The sequence below is a fragment of the Trichechus manatus genome, unplaced genomic scaffold, assembly GCF_000243295.1.
Source record: "Trichechus manatus latirostris isolate Lorelei unplaced genomic scaffold, TriManLat1.0 scaffold00223, whole genome shotgun sequence".
NCBI classification, from domain to species: domain Eukaryota; kingdom Metazoa; phylum Chordata; class Mammalia; order Sirenia; family Trichechidae; genus Trichechus; species Trichechus manatus.
In genome coordinates, this window is record NW_004444159.1 from 3,196,980 (window position 1) to 3,215,174 (window position 18,195).

Sequence of the window (18,195 nt, forward strand, 5' to 3'; positions counted from 1 at the left end):
ACCCCCAGTGACTCACTGGGAACGTTGTGCTTCCTGTCTCTGCAACTGTGGGCTCTCTTCCTGGACGGGAGATCCTGGTTTTTGAAGGGGATACTCTTCTGTGATGGTGAAGGTACCATTGAACTGTAAGTTATGGCTGATGCCAGGCACCTCTGATGCCTGTGTCCAGGGACAGTGACCCTGATGAACAGAAAGAGGAAGGACTGCTTTTACAATGGGAGTGGGCAGGGAGGAGCACTGTGGAACTCGGGGGTCCACTTGGGGGCTCTTGTTTTCCCCCTGTCCCATTGTAACTGTGAATAGACACATGTAGCAACCCTGGCCTGAGAAGGGCATGAGGACCAAGGGATCGGACCCTTAGGAATGAGGTTTGGGTAATACCACCAGGTGAAACCCACCACCGAGCCCTGGGTGAGGCCATACTTCCCAAGGACTGCTCCCAGCCAGAAATGAGCACCACAGAGATACCAAGGCCTATTCTGGGAGATGCCAGCTTTGGCTTGAGGGCTCTCTACTGGCTTGGCTGAAACTGCACTGCAGTCTCAAACTTTTCCTACACAGCCACCTTTCCTTCCTTCTTTCCTTCTCTCTTCCACAGGGGTCAGGTCTGCTTCATGGGTTGATGGCTTCCCAGCCTCCTCTAGTTCTTGCTCCATTTTCTCTCACCAGTTTCCCTAAAAAAAAAAACAAAAAAATCTCTTTTTTATCTAATCCTGTCTCAACTAGACCCAGACTAGTGCACTTAGTAAGTTTGAACTTCTCCCTTACTCCCATTTTACAGGTGAGGAAATTGAGTCCCACTTTATAGAATTCTATGTGAGCCATATTCTTTCTGCCTTTGCAAGTGGACTCTATTTGTTCAGACTGTATTTTATACTTAATATTGTGAAAAAGATATCTTTCTAACTTTTGCTTTGAGACCCTGGATTTGCATTTATACCATCAGAGCTAGGAGGTGGCTAAACATATTGCTTTGACTCAGATCCTGGCTCCTCCATTTCCTGGCGGACCACATTCCTGATGTTTCAGTGGGATAATGAAAGCATCACTCATATGCTGTTGAGGATCACTTGGTACAGTCCTGGAAAAGCAGAGAGCTAGCTACCTGTGTAGTCTGGTTCTCTGTGCTCAGAGTCATCATCACAATAAAGAAGATTGCTGAGGACTTATGTGCTAAGCTCCATGTTAGAAAACAAAGATATAGAGATGCCTATGATATGGTAAATAAGTTCTGGTCTCTTGCAGTCCAGCCTCAGGGTGGCTGTTATGAATTGAATTGTTTCCCCGGAAGATCTGCTGAACATGAACTTGTTTGGGAAGAGGGTCTTTGGAGCTGTTATTAGTTAGGTTAGCATGAGGTCATACTGGAGTAGGGTGGGTCCTGATGCAATCTGACTGGTGTCCTTAGACAGGGAAGACGCCATATGAAAATGCATCTACAAGCCAAGGAACGCCTTAGGCTGCCAGAAACTAGGACAGATGAGGAAGGACCTTCCCCTAGAGAGGACAGAGGACGGCCCCGCTGATGCCCTAAATTCAGACTCCCAGCCTCCAGAACCCCGAGACGTAAGTGTCTGTTCTTATAAGCCACCTGGTGTGTGGTACTTTGTTACAGCAGCCCCAGGAGACTAACACAGTGACCTCGGACCAACTGGGATGGAGACTCCCTCCAGCTCCGTCAGTCGCCGGTACCTTCAGAGATCACTGCCTGGCCTCCTCACACGACACCTTCCCCCCTTCTTCACAATCACTCTGCTGGCTGAGGGAGTGCAGGCAGAGTGAAGGCACAACTCCCCAGTATTGGGGTCTTATCCCACTCTCCCTCCTTTTTCTCCCCACACATGGCTCTCAGGCAGCACCTACCACCTCAGGGCTCTGCAGCTACTCTTTCCATTAGGGTACTCTCTCCCTGGTTGCCCACATGCCCCCTCACTCCCTTCAGCTTTATCATAGCTGTGCTGCACTTTCTGGAGCCCCCCTTCTGCATGAACCCCCTCAGTGACTTGGAGGGTTGTCTGCTGACAGCCCTCAACGGTCAGCCCTCTCAGGACTTGCGTAGGCTGGAAAGGGCTCCCTCACCAAGGTCACACCCTTCCACGGGGAGAACCCATATCCAGTAACTGGTGGACCAGGAGTATAAATGCCGGTCCTCTTGTCCCCAACTGTGACAATTTCAAAAAGCCACCCTAACTGCAAAGCTCTGTGCAGCGTCCACAGAGGCGTATGGTGAGACTGCATCCCAGCACAGCTTCTCCCTCTGCCTAGAGCTGCTAGTTGCTCCTTTTGCCTCACAGGTGCTGGCCCGGAAAGGACTCCCTAACAAACTCCTTACCAGCCAATCTCTGTCTCAGAGTCTGCTTTGGGGAGCCCAGTTGGTGGAAAGGTTGTTGTTTAAAAGTCCACTTTCTCTGCGAGGACTTCCCTGGCCACATTTCCTCGGGTTCATCCCCCACAGCACCCCCACCAACATTCACTTCTCCCCTTCTTGACTTTGTCTCTCCTCAGCACCCCTTGCTAGCTAACATTCTATACTATTTTATTTATTTATCGTGTTTACAGTCTGACAGAAGTCCCTGGGTGGTGCAAATGGTTACCATGTTCCACTGTTAAATGAAAGGTTGGGAGATTGAGTCCACCCAGAGGTGCCTCAGAAGAAAAGCCTGCTGGTCCACTTCTGAAAAATCAGCGATTGAAAACCCTGTGGAGCACAATTCAACTCTGACACACATGGGGCCGCCATGAGTCAGAGTTGACTTGATGGCAACTGGTTTGTTTGTTTTAGTCTGATGCGTAACTACTGAATGAATGAATGATTGAGTGACCTTAAAATTTACCATCTTTGTTGCTCCCAAAGTTGAATAGCAGAGGTCAGTGAAAACTGATTTAAGGCATTTTCTCTTGCTGCATTTTTCAGTAATTGTGAACACCTCTGTAACTTTTCTACATGGGAAACTCCATGATGGAAGTTTAGAATGAATGAATGAGTGAGTGAGTGAATGAGTGAGTGAAATGGACTCTACGTTCATAGTGTGTTGTGTTTGCATGGTCTGGGCAGGGCTATGAAAGGTATGCGTTCCTAATTCCGCTCCTTGATGGCTAATTTTAGAGATGGGAGCAGCTTTCCAGATTGGAAGGGATTTGGATTGTTTTTAGTGATCACAGCACAGATAACAAAGGCTGAGTTCAAAGTACAATGTAAACGAGGGTGAGTCAGACCAAGGTAGGAAACGTGTTAAGTGGAGCAGTCTGTGTTAAGTGGAGCAGCTCACCCATTAAGACCAGGATTAGGACGTCATTATATTAAAAAAAGAAGAAAAAAGAAATGCTGGAAGCCCCCACCCAGCTGGACGCCACACAGAGAATCAACACCCAGGGCTTCAAGTTGATGATTTAAATAGCAGGACTTTTGGGCTGAGAGAATAGTCCTGGAGGTTCAGAGCTGGGAGCTGAGGCGAAGCGAAAAAGGAGGAGGAGGTCAGCTCGTCCTCAGGGATCTGTCAGGCTTCAGACAGGACCATTTCTCAAGGAGCGTTTCTAGGACTGGTGGCCTTGGATACCTCAGGCTAAGGAGGTTATTTGGAGTAAGGGAGCCCTAGTTGAAGGAGACATTTGTGAAGACTCATGGAGAGGGAGACACTGACAAGGGCTGAACCTACCTCCACTGACCGCAGAGGTGGTGTGGAGAAAGAATGAGACAGAGTGTCCTGAAAAACAACAGTCAACTAAGGATTGTGAGTGGAAGTGATGGTACCGCAAATGCGTCTACGCTGAGGCAATAGTGCAGGGCTGGGTCTGAAGGGACTTCGCTCCTTGCTTCCCTCCAAGGAGTGAGGCTGGGTAAGCGCTTGTGGGCCTTGGTGGAGTTTGGGCCCCTCTCCTGATTGTTACTGAACAACTTTGGTTTGGATGGGTGTTTCAACTAATGGATGTTAGTGATACATTTACCTTGGAAGTCAGAATGTGATGTGCTTACAGTATTAGCTTTCAGTGAGATCCTGTAGTACCAAGGTTACATCGAAATTTGTCACAGATTAAATCCTTATATCTTTTTCAATTCACCTCCTTATTTTAAAAAAAACCCTTATTTTTAGATTTCAAGAAAAAGACATGTTAGTGTTGACAGACTTCAATGTTTAAATGATACATTTAGATGCAATAATTTAAGGGGCATAAAAGTAAATTAGAAATCCACCCATTAATTGATTTGTTCATTGGATTAAGTGCCTATTAAGTAGGGTATCCAGAGGTCTATAAAGCTAGTGGTCGGCCTTCAAGGAAGAAATCGTTGAAGGAACAGTCAAATAATAGTGGTCTTCAAAGATTCTTCTAGGTATTATGTGATTTTTTTTTTTTTCCCAGTTGCTGTCAAGTGGACTCTGACTTGTGACCCTGTGCTTCACAGGGTTTTCAATAGCTGATTTGTTTAGAAGTAGATATCCAGGCCTTTCTTCAGAGGTGCCTCAGGATGGACTCAAACTTCCAACCTTTTAGTTAATATCTGAGTGTGTTAGCTGGTTTCACTACCCAGAGACTCGTGTGATTGGCTAAAAAGACCCAAACCTGTTGCCTTCTAGTTGATTCTGACACACGGTGACCCCGTCATGGTTTGAATTATGTCCCCCCAAAAATGTGCGTATCAATTTGGCTAGGCCATGATTCCTGGTACTGTGTGATTTTTCTGTATGTTGTAAACTGCCTCTATGATGTTAATGAGGGAGGACGGGTGGCAGTTGTGTTAGTAAGGCAGGACTGGATCTACAAGACTGGATTGTGTCCTGAGGCAGTCTCTTGAGATATAAAAGACAGAAGTGAGCAGAGAGACAGGGGGACCTCATACCATCAAGAAAGCAGTGCCGGGAGCAGAGCGCGTCCTTTGGACCGGGGTCCCTGTGCCGAGAAGCGCCTAGTCCGGAGCAACACTGATGAGAAGGCCGAGAGAGAGAGAAAGACTTCCCCTGGAGCTGACACCCTGAATTTGGACTTTTAGCCTAGCTTGACTGTAAGGAAATAAACTTCTCTTCGTTAAAACCATCCACTTGTGGTATTTCTGTTATAGCAGCACTAGATGACTAAGACACCCCCTCTGTGCAGAGTAGGACTGCTTCACAGAGTTTTAAATTCTGTGACCTTTGGAAGCAGATCACCAGGTCTTACTTCTGAGGCATCTCTGGTTGGGTTTGAACCACCAACCTTTCTGATAATAGTCTAGTGCTTAGCCATTTTCACCACCCAGAGACTCCTTTAGGGTAGTAGATGAGTGCAAGCAGTTTGTGCCACCACTTCCTGTGATTGGTGACCTGTGCTATTCAATATGGTACCCACTAGCCACGTGTAGTGGCATGGTAGTTAAGCGTTTGGCTGCTAACCAGTGTCGGCAGTTCGAATCTGCCAGCTGCTCCTTGGAAACCCTATGAGATGGTTCTACTTTGTCCTATAGGGTAGCTATGAGTCAGAATCAACTCGTCAGCAATGGGTAGCCACATGTGGCTGTTGAACACTTGGAATGTGCCTAGTCCAAACTGAGATGTGCTATAATTGTAAGGAGCCCTGGTGGGGCAGTGGTTAAGACCTACGGTGTGCTATGGCTGCTAACAAAAGGGCTGGCAATTCAAATGCACCAGCCACTCTTTGGAAACCCTATGGGACAGTTCTACTCTGTCCTATAGGGTCACTATGAGTTGGAATCAACTTGACAGTAACAGGTTTTTTTTTTTTTTAAATAATTGTAACATACATGTATTACAAGGATTTACTAAAAAGAATACAAAATATCTCATTAATAATTTTTAAAATAGCGATTACATGTCAAGTTATCATATTTTGGTTATGTTGGACTAAGTAAATATATCACTAAAATTAATTTCATCTCTCTTTTTACTTCTCTTTTAATGTAGCCCCTAGAAAGTGTAAAACCACAAACATGACTTGTATTATATTTCTGTTGGACAGGGCTGAGTTAGACCTTTGGAGCTGATGTCCACCTCCAACTTCTCTATAAAAACTCTGAGACATAAACTCCTTATATATTTAATATAGATACAAAATACTATATTCAAGGGAGTCTTAAAGAATTTATCTATGTAGTGTTTTTTTTTTTTTTTATTGGAAAGCTGGGATTTTTTTTTCTTCCAGAAGGTCACACTTTAGATAATAACTGGTATATATATGTGGACATTGGAGATGGGTGCAGGTGGGTTGCTCATAGAGTGGGGTTGGGTCCAATAACTCCAGAGGAAAATGTAGAAGAATACGAGGTAGTCGGAGAAAGACACCTTTGCTACCAGCAAGACATCAGAGTTTTAGTGTCCCTTCTGCCCCTCAGAGGAAGAGCTAGGAAAAGCAGTATTTCTGAAAGTGCAGTGTTCGTGCTATCGGAGTCCCGGACACCCAGCCAGTCCTGAGCTCTACAACAGCAAGGGCAGATGCCAGCACTTGAAATCAGATTTTATAAAGAAAATGGAATTCCCTGAATATAGTGCCCTATTGGGCACGGAGCTCACCAGGGTTTAGGGAAAGTGTTTTTAAAAAAAAGCAAAACTAAAACACAAAGAAAGCCTAGTCATTGTAGTCCGACTCCTTTGCTCCATTAGGGACTGAAGTGGAACATGAATTATGGCCTATCAGTTTCAAGGCTGTTTCTCCACCAAGAGCCCTGGCCTGTAAAACAAATCCTCTGAGCACTTATGCAAGGCAAGATTAGCAACAGAACACAGCGTTATGTTTACAGGAGTCCAGAGGAACCCAAGGCTAAGAGTTAGGGCAATCTAGGGAAAAAAATAAATTCTCTCCCCAGACTTGTTTTGCAGTCATTAATCTGGACACCAGATTATTTAACCGAATTAAATGATCTTTGGGGTCTGATTAGAAATCTACAAAAATGAAGAAGTCAACTTTAGGGATGATATTGCAACTAATGCTTTAAACTTGTGTAACATTCCAGGGCTTTTTCCCTAGAAAAGAAGTGTTTGGGGTGGTATCTCCCTAGTGCTTGGCTATTAACTGAAAGTTTGTTGGTTCAAATCCATTTATTAGTGTAGTGGAAGAAAGACCTGGTGATCTACTCCCGTAAAAAAACCCATCAACTGAAAACTCTATGGAGTGCAGTTCTATTCTGACACAGACGGGGTCGCCATGAGTTGGAATTTACGTGATGGCAACGGGTAAGATCCCTCCAATGCTGAATTTACTTTTGTGCAGAATTTAAGCCACATCGTTGCTTTTACTTGAGTTCTATTGGGTATAAATATTTAAATTCTATAATTTCATTTATAGTATGCAAAATGTCCAGCAAGAAAAATTCCGTTCAGCATTTTCCCCTGTCCAATACTGAAGGCTGTTTATACCAAGTCATTCCATAATGCCATAATTGTTCAATGTACCTTCTATTTACGTGGTCCAGTACTGTAGTAATATTTGTTAATTGCCAATAGGTGTGTGTCTATTACATTTCAGAAATAATTTTAAAAAACCAAAAAAAAAAAAAAAAGACGAGTGATTTAGAAAAATAATTTACTACAAATTTTGAGCAGAACATCACTGAGGGCCCCAGGATAGGAGTGGAAGCAAAATAGAAATAAAAGGGAAGTTTTTAAACTGAGGACCTTGTGGTTAAATGTAGACACTTTAGATAAATACAAAGCTGAGAGGAAAATGTGTGTTAGACTTTCTTTTTTTCCTTTGTCACAGTTGCTTTGGACCTCGGCTGGTTCAGAAGTTGAGGTGTCCAGTTATAGCTCTGTATACACCCTCCCCTTTGCCCCAAAACATTTGGGTGTATGTATGGGTGTGATTTTTATTTCTTGACCTTTTCTCTGCTTGTCACTCAGAACATGTCATAGTCAGCCTCGCAGTATTTATTCCCTTGAAATTTCTCTTAATAGTTGGGGCACTGGAGTTGAGACAGTCCGGTGCGAATCTTACTTGCAAGCTATGTGACCTTGGGCAAATTCTCCACTCTTTGTAAGCCTCATCTGTTAAATAAGCATAATAATGGTGCCAACTCACAAGGCTGGGTGAGGATTAAAAGAGATTATTCACCTAATGCCCTCAGCCCAGAGTCTGGCACTCAGTAAGTTGTGGCTATATTTATTCTCTCTCCCCTGCCAACCTTGTCCTGGCTTCCTATAGAGCCCTGTGCCTCACGGGGCCATCCAGGGAGCCGGGTAGCCGCATCTCCCCAGCTAGTGAGGAATGCAAATTCCCAGCTCCACCCCAGTCCTCCTGAACCAGAAGCTCAGGGGTTGGGCCTGGCAATCTGTGCTGAGGAGCTCTTGAGGAGATGCATACCCGTGATCCTGTCTCAGAGGCACTGGTCTATAGATCCCAGCTTCCTTCCACCTCTTGATGGTTGTGGAAAGTTCTGGAATGGACACACACCTTGCTCTCAGGTCTTGCCCCACCTCATTCCTGGGAACAGTCGGGGCTGCAGGTGTGGGAAGAAATTGAGGTGGATTCTGGGAAAGGGCTGTTGACTCAGTACTTCCGGATGGAGAGGCAGAGGGTGTGGAGGGTGCTTGGCCCATTCCTGCCTCTAGCAAAGCCAGCAGAAAGGGGAACTGAAAGGAATTTCTGAGTACAGCCACCACCTGGAAGAAGCCAAGAAGAATTAAGCAGGCCCAGCAGGGGAGAGGGCCTGATCCATTCATAAAGGTGGGGCAAGTCAGCTCTCAGGGTGCAAATTGGCCAGCTAGCACCCCCCTTGGCACCACCCACCTGTCGGTTTGTCGTACTGTGGTAGGTTGCTTGTCGCTGTGATGCTGGAAGCTATACCATCGGTATTTCAAATACCATTAGGGTCACCCATGGTGGACAGGTTTTAGCCAAGCTTCCAGACTAGGACAGACCTGGAAGAAAGGCCTGGTGATCTACTTCTGAAAATTAGGCAGTGAAAATCCTATAGATGACAATAGACTATTGTCTGACATAATCCTGGAAGATGAGTCCTCTGGGTTGGGAGGCCCTCAAAACACACCACAGCCGCAACAACGGACTTGAGCGTGCTAGCAACTGTGAAGATGACACAGGACTGGGCAGCGTTTCTTTCTGTTATACAAGCGGTCGCCATGAGTCACAGCTGACTCAAGGACAGCTAACAGCAGCATGCCACATGGATGCTCCCCTACGAGATCAGCCTCTTGGCTTCTGCTCTTACCTTCCCCCCTGCCCCTCATGCCTTTTTTCAACCACGGAAGAGAGGTCTGCACCTTCCAGCTGCTGTGCCTTGTTTCTTACCCGCCTCCACCTGGAAGACCCTCCCCCAAACATCCGTCCTTATTACCACCCTTTTAGCGTCACAGCTAACGCATTTACTTATTTGCCTCCCCGAGACACTGTAAACTCTCTCAGGCCAAGACTGTGTTCATTCCCTCACCACTACTTATTAAGCCAAGGTTGGAGCCCTGGTGGAACAGTGGTTAAGCATTTGGCTGCTAACCAAAAGGTCGGCAGTTCAAATCCACCAGCTGCTCCTTGGAAACCCTATGGGGCAGTTCTACTCTGTCCCATAGGGTCGCTATGAGTTGAAATCGACTCGATGGCAGTGGGTTTAAGTTTTGCAGCTGACGTTCCTAGGTGGCATAAATGGTTTGCGCTCAACTGCTAACCTAAAGTTTGGGGGTTTGAACTCCCCAGCAGCGCCATGGAAGAAAAGCCCTGGTGATATGCTTCCGTAAAGATTATAGCCAAGAAAACTGTATGGAGCAGTTCTACTCTGACACTTATGGGGTTGCCACGAGTCAGAATTGAATGGGCAGCAACTAACAAAAACAGTAGCAGCCAGGCTCTGTTGGGGGTGCTAGAGATATAGCTGTGACAAGCAGACAGGACCACGACCAGCATCTCCTGGTCCAACTAAGGTGACTGTCACCTGGACTAACATGACGTCTCATTACTGGTCTCCTCACTTCCTCTCTCACTGCCTACAGCAGTCTACATCCAACATTCTTCAGAGATCATCGAAAAACACAAATCACTTTACTTCCTGCTTTAAACTGCTCAGCTGATAGAAGTTTGAGGAAGGCCTAGCGACCTACTTCCGAAAAATCAGCCGTTGAAAACCCTATTGAGCACAGTTCTACTCTGACACACTTGGGGTTGCCATGAGTTTGAATGACTCGACTACAGTTGTTTTTGTTTTTGTTTTTTTACTAAAATACATTAGTTACCTTACCTTTTCCCCCTTTGTACTATCTGTACCTTTGGTAATGTACATTCGTGGTAGGTTCACCGAGTGATATTGATGGTATACCCTACTTTTTGTGCCTGCTGTTATGACTCATCAATATCCAACCCAGCATAATTCTTCCTCATTTTTGATTAACTTTTTATGCTTCGATAATGTAAAGAAGATTTTTTTACAATGTACTGTTTTAACACTTTGTCAAATTGCAGCACCCTCAAAGAAGCAAGGAGATAGAGTTGTTACATCATCAGGAGAGTGTCTCTTTGCCAAGTGAGGCTGGATGCTATTTCTAGAAGCTTCTGAAAGAATTTTCCAAATTAACTCAAGTTGCCAGTGGCCTGTATCTCTCTCACATGAACATCTGCCTAATCAGAGACTACGGGTTCCTGCCTTCCTTTTGCTGGAAAGAGCTTACTTTTCAGAAGGACTTAGTACCTGGTATCGGTGATAATTCCTGCAGTTGCAAGTGACAGGAAACCAGATCTAAACAGGCTTAGGTGAAAAAAGGAATTTGCTGGTTCAGGTAGCCAACCAGTCCAGGGTAGATGGGGTGTGGCTTCAGGTATGACTCTACTCCAGATTCAAATGATACAACCAGGGCCCAGGTTTCTCTTTTCTCAGATGTACTGCTATGCAGCTACCTTAGCTAAGTTCTCAGGTTGGAATAAACAGAAAAAAGAGAAAAGCCGTGGCTCTCTTCCAAGCCTAAGTCTCATTGCATCTCATGGTCTCCAGTTGGGTCAAGAGCCTATCCCTGACCAACCATTATGGGCAAGGTAGATTGGCTTAGACCTAGGTCACATGTTCCACTCCAGAGCTAGTGATCTCCATCCAAAGCAAATGGGCTGAGAATGTGGGGCTGGATAATTTACAGGCAATCTGGGGACAGTTATCAGGAGAAAGGCAGAGAGAAGCTGGACAGGCAAAGCAACAGACATCTGCTCCAGACCTGCTGCAAAAACACATTTAATGTCCCGATCTTGGTTTCTAATATGATTCTTGAATAAAAGGAAACAGGGATCCTTGGTGATATGGCTGATTCTATGGCTGGGACGTGAAACATACACAATGAGCCTGGAGCATCTTACAGTGCCAGAAAAGTAAAGAAGAGCTCAAAAAACAATGCAACATTGATGGGGGTATGTACAAGGGGCACATGAGCCAATGGCCAAAGCTGGAACAATGTGAGCAACAAAATAAATAAAGTAGTATTAGATTATAGCCCAACATATAAAAATAAATATCTATGAGCCCAGATTGGTATAAATAAATGATTGCATAGATAAATATATGAGAGAAGAGACAAATTTCCCATGAAGAAAAATTCCAAATAATTTACGTAGATACTCTGCCCTCAAGAAGCAGGTGTGTAGCTTCTCACTCCTGAAGTGTGGACTGCCACAGCGACTTCTTTCCAAAAAGCTCAGTATGGAAAGGGGGAAAAAGAGAGCAACTTTACAGCGGAGAAAGCTGACAACCACAACCTCAGCCTTGAGCACCCACAGTGATCAGTCACATTGATAGTATCTAGCCTTGATATGAACATATGACAATGGCACTTTACCTCTGTGGTCTTCCTGCCCAAAACACATAACCCCAGTCTTATTATGGGAAAAACATCAGACAAATTCTAATAGAGGAACATTCTATAAAATTCCTGACCAGTACTCCTCAAAACTGTCAAAGTCATCAAAAACAAGGCAAGTCTGAAAAAATGTCACAGCCAAGAGGAGTCTAAGGAGACATGAAGACTAAATGTGATGTGTCCTGGATGGGATCCTGGAACAGAAAAGGGACATTATGTAACAACTCTGGACTTTAATAAAAATGTGTCAATACTGGTTCATTCATTTTAACAAACGTACCATACTTATAAGATGTTAATAATAAAATTTGAGATGTTAATAATAGGGGAAACTGTGTTTCTGGGTAGATGGGAACTCTGTACTATTTTCCCAAATTTTCCATAAATCTAAAACTGTTCTGAAATATAAAATCCATTATTAAAAAAATCCAGAAAATTACAATCATGATTTTTAAGCCTTGGTTTTGCCTTAGTCAAACGTCGTTATAAGATTTTGTACACATGCACACCAGAAGGGCATTGTTAGCATTTGGAAACTGGTGCTTGGGGTTTTTCCCAAGCCCTTTGGGAAGACTGGTCAATCTATGGTTTAGGGAGGCTCTAGAATAAGACAGGGCTCCCAGAATATGGGTGACCTCAGAAACAAACCCTAGGCATCTCTCTGTAGATCCTAACCTTCCACAATGGGCTTCTTTGCTTCCAAGAAATGAATAATTTCCATTTAGCTATGCAGTTTTTTACAACTGAATATTTACTACTCAGGAATTAAAAACAAAAAAAAGTTTCCATTGATTGAGTCGACTCTGACTCATGGTGACCTCATGTGTGTCAGAGTAGAACTGTGCTCCATAGAGTATTCAATGGATGATTTTTTGGAAGAAGATTGCCAATTCTTTCTTCTGAGGCACCTCTGGGGGGACTCAAACCTCCAACTTTGTAGTTAACAGTCGAGCGCGTTAACCTTTTACAGTGCCCAATAGGCTACCCCTTATTTGGGCACAGGGGGCTGGTGACCTAGGGAATGTGTCCCGCTCCATCATGTTTGTTATTTTGGAGTCTGTCTTTGCACGCTGAAGAATTCTGTTGGCCTTGAGTAATCTTATTTTCTGTCTTTCCGGGGAGAGAGTCAATAATTTACATTGTACAGCTTTGGGTTATCTAATAACTGAATTTTCTGCTCCAAGGAAGGGGAGTTGCAAAGTGACATCTTGACTGTTAAAGCAAAACTGAATCTCGGCTCCTGTCCAGCGGTGGAGGCTGGCGCGTCAGAACTGGGCTGGACCGGGCTGGGAGGGCTCCAGTCCTGAATGATTAGGTAGGTCGGGGTGGGGGGTGGTGCATGCAAGAGCTGGCATGGGAGGGCAGAGATGCTGAAAATCCTCCTCAGAAGGGGTGGTTCATGGCATAAACGGCCAGGTAAAGTAGAATGGGGCAGATTCCCATGACAGCTGCTGGCCTATAGGCAGACTCTCCCCTCCTTCCTAGTGGCTGTTCTTAAAGGGATGGTGCCTGTTTGCCTTTAAAAAGGAACTGAAAATGCTTGGTGCATTTTGAGTGACTCATACCAGCCTAGTGTGTTTGTAAATATCTTTCCTTGGAGAGATTTCAACAGGAAGCCTGGAAAGGCTGTCTCTGTGGTGCTTGGTGTTAGTGACTGAATTCTACTTCTGGGGAAGAACAGAAGATGCCCGGAATTCTCTAGTGTTGTTTGAGGTGCGGCCCGAAAACGTCCATCCGCGTGGCCACAGAGGAGTGGCCACAGCGGAAGTCTTACCCTTGGGGAATTCAAACTACAGACTTCTCCGGAGTAAAGGTCACCTCATTTCTGCAGCCCTCAATAGCACTGCCTCCCCACCCCACTAATCCCACCCCATCCTCACCCCAAAATGCTTGGGCCATTTTTAAACCTCAGGGTGCTTCTGGAGCCTTTTTAGCTGCCAAAATGAAATGTGAGTGAACAAAGCCATTCCATAAACTCTCCAAATGAAGTTATGCAGCCTGATTTTTCTTTCTTACCTTTCATTTAAGGCTTGCCGGGTTAATCTACTTTGTGTATACCATACACTTGATATCGTATTGTTTTTTTCCCTCTTCCTGATTCTTTGACAGTTTTCTCTCTCAGTCCAAGTAGACAGTAAGTTCTTCAGACCCATCATTTTGTGGTGCTGTCTGGCATGCGTGGTGGTGGGGTATGGGGTGCCGGCAGGGGTCTGGTGAAGACGGGTGGGGTGTCCTCTAGGTAGGTCTTTGCAGAGTGGGCTGGGCAGGGCAGGCGGGTGGCAAGGCCGACCTGGGCTGACAGCAGGGACGAAGGAGCTGGTTTCAGAGGCTTTTCTTTCCTCTCACCTGTCCTTCCCCAAGTACTGGAGTGTTTTCCGTCGGGCTGTGGGTTAGGCAGGGTTGTGGTTTCTCCTCATTCCTTGTGCTGTTTCCACACATGACGGCCCTTCTCCTGGCAGGCAGTTATCTTCCTCATGAGACTCCTGAAGTAATTCCTACTTCGAAAATAAAAAAAGAAACTTGTGAAAAAAAATCTGCTTGTGGGGGTGATATTCCTCTGTAGAAATGCTTTGTTTCCACAGAAGCTATGTTGTAAGTCAAAGAGTCAGAGTGAGTGTCCTTCTTGCCCCAAAGCAAAAATCTCTTTCTCTCTTTCTCCCTCTCCCTCTCTCTCTCTCTCTCAATCTCTCTGTCCCTCTCCCCCACCTCCCCCCATCTTTTCATTTGAAAGAATTGGATGTTTGCCCATCCAGACAAAGCTGGCTTAGGGAGGAAAAGCCGTGCTAAGCAATGTGAGGAGACTGGAAATATAAAGAATCTGGGACACACTTTGATTTCCAGCCCCTATTAAGAGCAGAGAGGAAGAAGCCGTCTTCCTGCCCCTGGCCAGGTCTGGAGGAAGGGTGTGTCCTTGCCCCTCTGGCTCCTGGGTGCCTGGGTAGGAGCCACACAACCCGCCCGCCACATGGCAGCTGGCAGGCCCTGTGCCCCCATCCAAAGGAAACACAGGTCCGCACTGTGGGGGATTAGGTGCAGCATAGGCACATAAGATGCTTACAGCTTTTTCCAGACACGAGGCCACTTTCCAGCCAGAGAAGCAGGATGGAGGAAACAGGGTAATTAGATGAAAGCTCAGGCTGAGAGGGACCAAAAACTAAGCTCCCAACGGAACCTGAATGTTTTCATCACTGGTCTCAATGGTTCTCTCTCCCCTCCTCTGCCGCCTTCTCTCTCCTCGTCCTTTTTGTCTTTCTCTTCTCCCCACCCTTCTCTTTTCCATCTACTTTCTGTTCACTTTTTTCTTCTTCGTTACTTGTCCTAAGTTTCCCTTGTTCCTTTTCCCCTTTGCTCTTCTACTACTTGCTTTCTTTTCATCCCTTCTTTGTTTTCTTTCATTCTTTTACTTTCTTCACGGCTTTCTCCATGCTTTTTCATATTTACCATAATTTTTTCTTTTTCTTTTTTCCCATACAAAAATTTATACATACATCGTTATGTGACTCTAATTGCTCTCCCCATACTGTGACAGCACGCTCCTCCGTTCCACCCCTGATTGCCCATGTCCATTCAACCAGCTCCTGACCCTCTCTGCCTTCCCATCTCACCTAGGGACAGAAGCTGCCCATTTAGTCTCTTGTATCTACTTGAGCTAGGTGGCACACTCCTCACGAGTATTGATTTATGTCCCACAGCTCAGTCCAATCCCTATCTGAAGAGTTGGCTTCGGAAATTGTTTTAGTTCTGGGCTGATAAAGAATCCAGGGGCCATGCTTTCTGGGGTTCCTGCAGTCTCAGTCAGACCATTAAGTCTAGTCTTCTTACTAGAATTTGAGTTCTGCACCCCACCTTTCTCCTGCTCCATCAGGGACTCTCTGTTGTGTTCCCTGTCAGGGCGGTCATTGGTGGTAGCCGGGCACCATCTAGGTCTTCTGGTTCCAGGCTGATGAAGTCTCTGGTTTATGTGGCCCTTTCTGTCTCTTGGGCTAATACTTTCCTTGTGTCTTTGGTGTTCTTCATTCTCCTTTACTCCAGCTGGTTGGGACCAATTGACGCATCTTAGATGGCCGCTTGCAAGCTTCTAAGACCACAGATGCCACTCACCAAAGTAGGATGCAGAACGTTTTCTTAATAAGCTTTGTTATGCCAATTGACCTAGATGTCCCCTGAAAGCATGGTCCCCAGACCCCTACCCCTGCTACTCTGTCTCTCAAAGTGTTTGATTGTATTCAGGAAACTTCTTAGCTTTGGTTTAGTCCAGTTGTGCTGACTTCCCCTGTAGTGTGTGCTGTCCTTCCCTTCACCTAAGATAATTCTTATCTACTATCTGGTTAGTAAATAACCCCCCCCCCCCATAACCATCAAAGAATGTTTTCTTCTGTGTTTAAACCTTTTCTTGAGTTCTTATAATAGTGGTCCTATACAATATTTGTCCTTCTGTGACTGACTAAATTCACTCAGCATAATGATCTCCAGCTTCCTCCTTGTTATAAGATGTTTTACGGCTTCTTTGTTGTTCTTTATTGTTTTGTAATATTCCATTGTGTGGATATACCACAATTTGTTTATCCATTCATCCGTTGAAGGGGCACCTAGGTTGTTTCCATCTTTTTGCTATTGTGAACAGTGCTGCAATGAACATGTGTGTGCATATATCTATTCATGTGACGGCTCTTATTTCTCTAGGATATATTCCAAGGAGTGGGATAGCTGGAATGTATGGTACTTCTATTTGTAGCTTTTTAAGGAAGCAACAAATCGATTTCCAAAGTGGTTGTACCATTTTAAATTTCCACCAACAGTGTATAAGTGTTCCAGACTCTAGACAACCTCTCCAACATCTATTATTTTGTGTTTTTTGGATTAATGCTAGCCTTGTTGGGGTGAGATGACAGCTCATTGTAGTTTTGATCTGCATTTCTCTAATGGCTAATGATCATGAGCATTTCTTCATGTGTCTGTTAGCTGCCTGAATACCTTCTTTGGTGAAGTGCCTGTTCATATCCTTTTGTCCATTTTTTAATTGTGTTATTTGTCTTTTTGTTGTTGAGGTTTTGCAGTATCTTGTAGATTTTAGAGATTAGATGCTGATCGGATTTGTCATAGCCAAATATTTTTTCCCAGTCTGTAGGTTGTCTTTTGACTCTTTCGGCGAAGTCTTTTGATGAGCATAAGTGTTTGATTTTTAGGAGCTCCCATTTATCTGGTCTCTCTTCTGGTGCTTGTGCATTATTAATTATGGTTCGTATTGTGTTTATGCTATGTATCAGGGCTCCCAGCATTGTCCCTATTTTTTCTTCCGTGATCTTTATCATTTTCAATTTTATGTGGAAGTGTTTGATCCATTTTGAGTTACTTTTTGTGCATGGGGTGAGGTATGAGTCTTGTTTCAGTTTTTTGCCGGATGGATATCCAGTTATGCCAGCACCATTTGTTAAAGTGACTGTCTTTTCCCCAAATAATGGAATTTGGGCCTTTGTCAAATATCAGCTGCTCATAGATGGATGAATTTATGTCTGAACTCTCAGTTCTGTTCCGTTGGTCTATGTATCTGTTGTTGTACCAGTACCAGGCTGTTTTGACTACCATGGCGGTATAATAGTTTCTAAAATCAGGTAGTGTGAGGCTTCCCAAGTTGTTCTTCTTCTTGAGTAATGCTTTACTTATCTGGGGCCTCTTCCCTTTCCATATGAGGTTGGTGATTTGTTTCTCCATCTCATTAAAAAATGCCGGTGGAATTTGGATCGGGATTGCATTGTATCTGTAAATCACTTTGGGTAGAATTGACATTTTCACAATGTGGAGTCTACCTATCCATGAGCAAGGTATGTTTTTCCACTTATGCAGGCCTCTTTTGGTTTCTTGCAGTAGTGTCTTGTAGTTTTCACTGTATAGATCTTTTATGTCTCTGGTTAGATTTATTCCTAATTATTTTGTCTTCTTGGGGGCTATTGTAAATGGTATTGATTTGGTAATTTCCTCTTCAAGGTTCTCTTTGTTGGTGTAAAGGAATCCAACTGATTTTTGTATGTTCATCTTGTATCCTGAAACTTCGCTGAAATCCTCTATTAGTTTCAGTAGTTTTCTTGTGGATTCTTCGGGGTTTTCTGGGTATAAGATCATATCATCTGCAAATAGAGATACTTTGACTTCTTCCCTACCAATTTGGATGCCTTTATCTCTTTTTCTAGCCTAATTGCTCTTGCTAGGACCTCCAGAACAATGCTGAATAAGAGTCGTGATAAAGGGCATTCTTGTTTGGTTCCCATTCTCAAAGGGAAAGCTTTCAAAGTCTCTCCATTTAGGATGATGTTGGCTGTTGGCTTTGTATAAACGCTCTTAAGTATACTGAGGAATTTCCCTTCTATTCCTATTTTGTTGAGAGTTTTTATCATGAATGGGTGTTGGACTTTGTCAAATGCCTTTTCTGCAT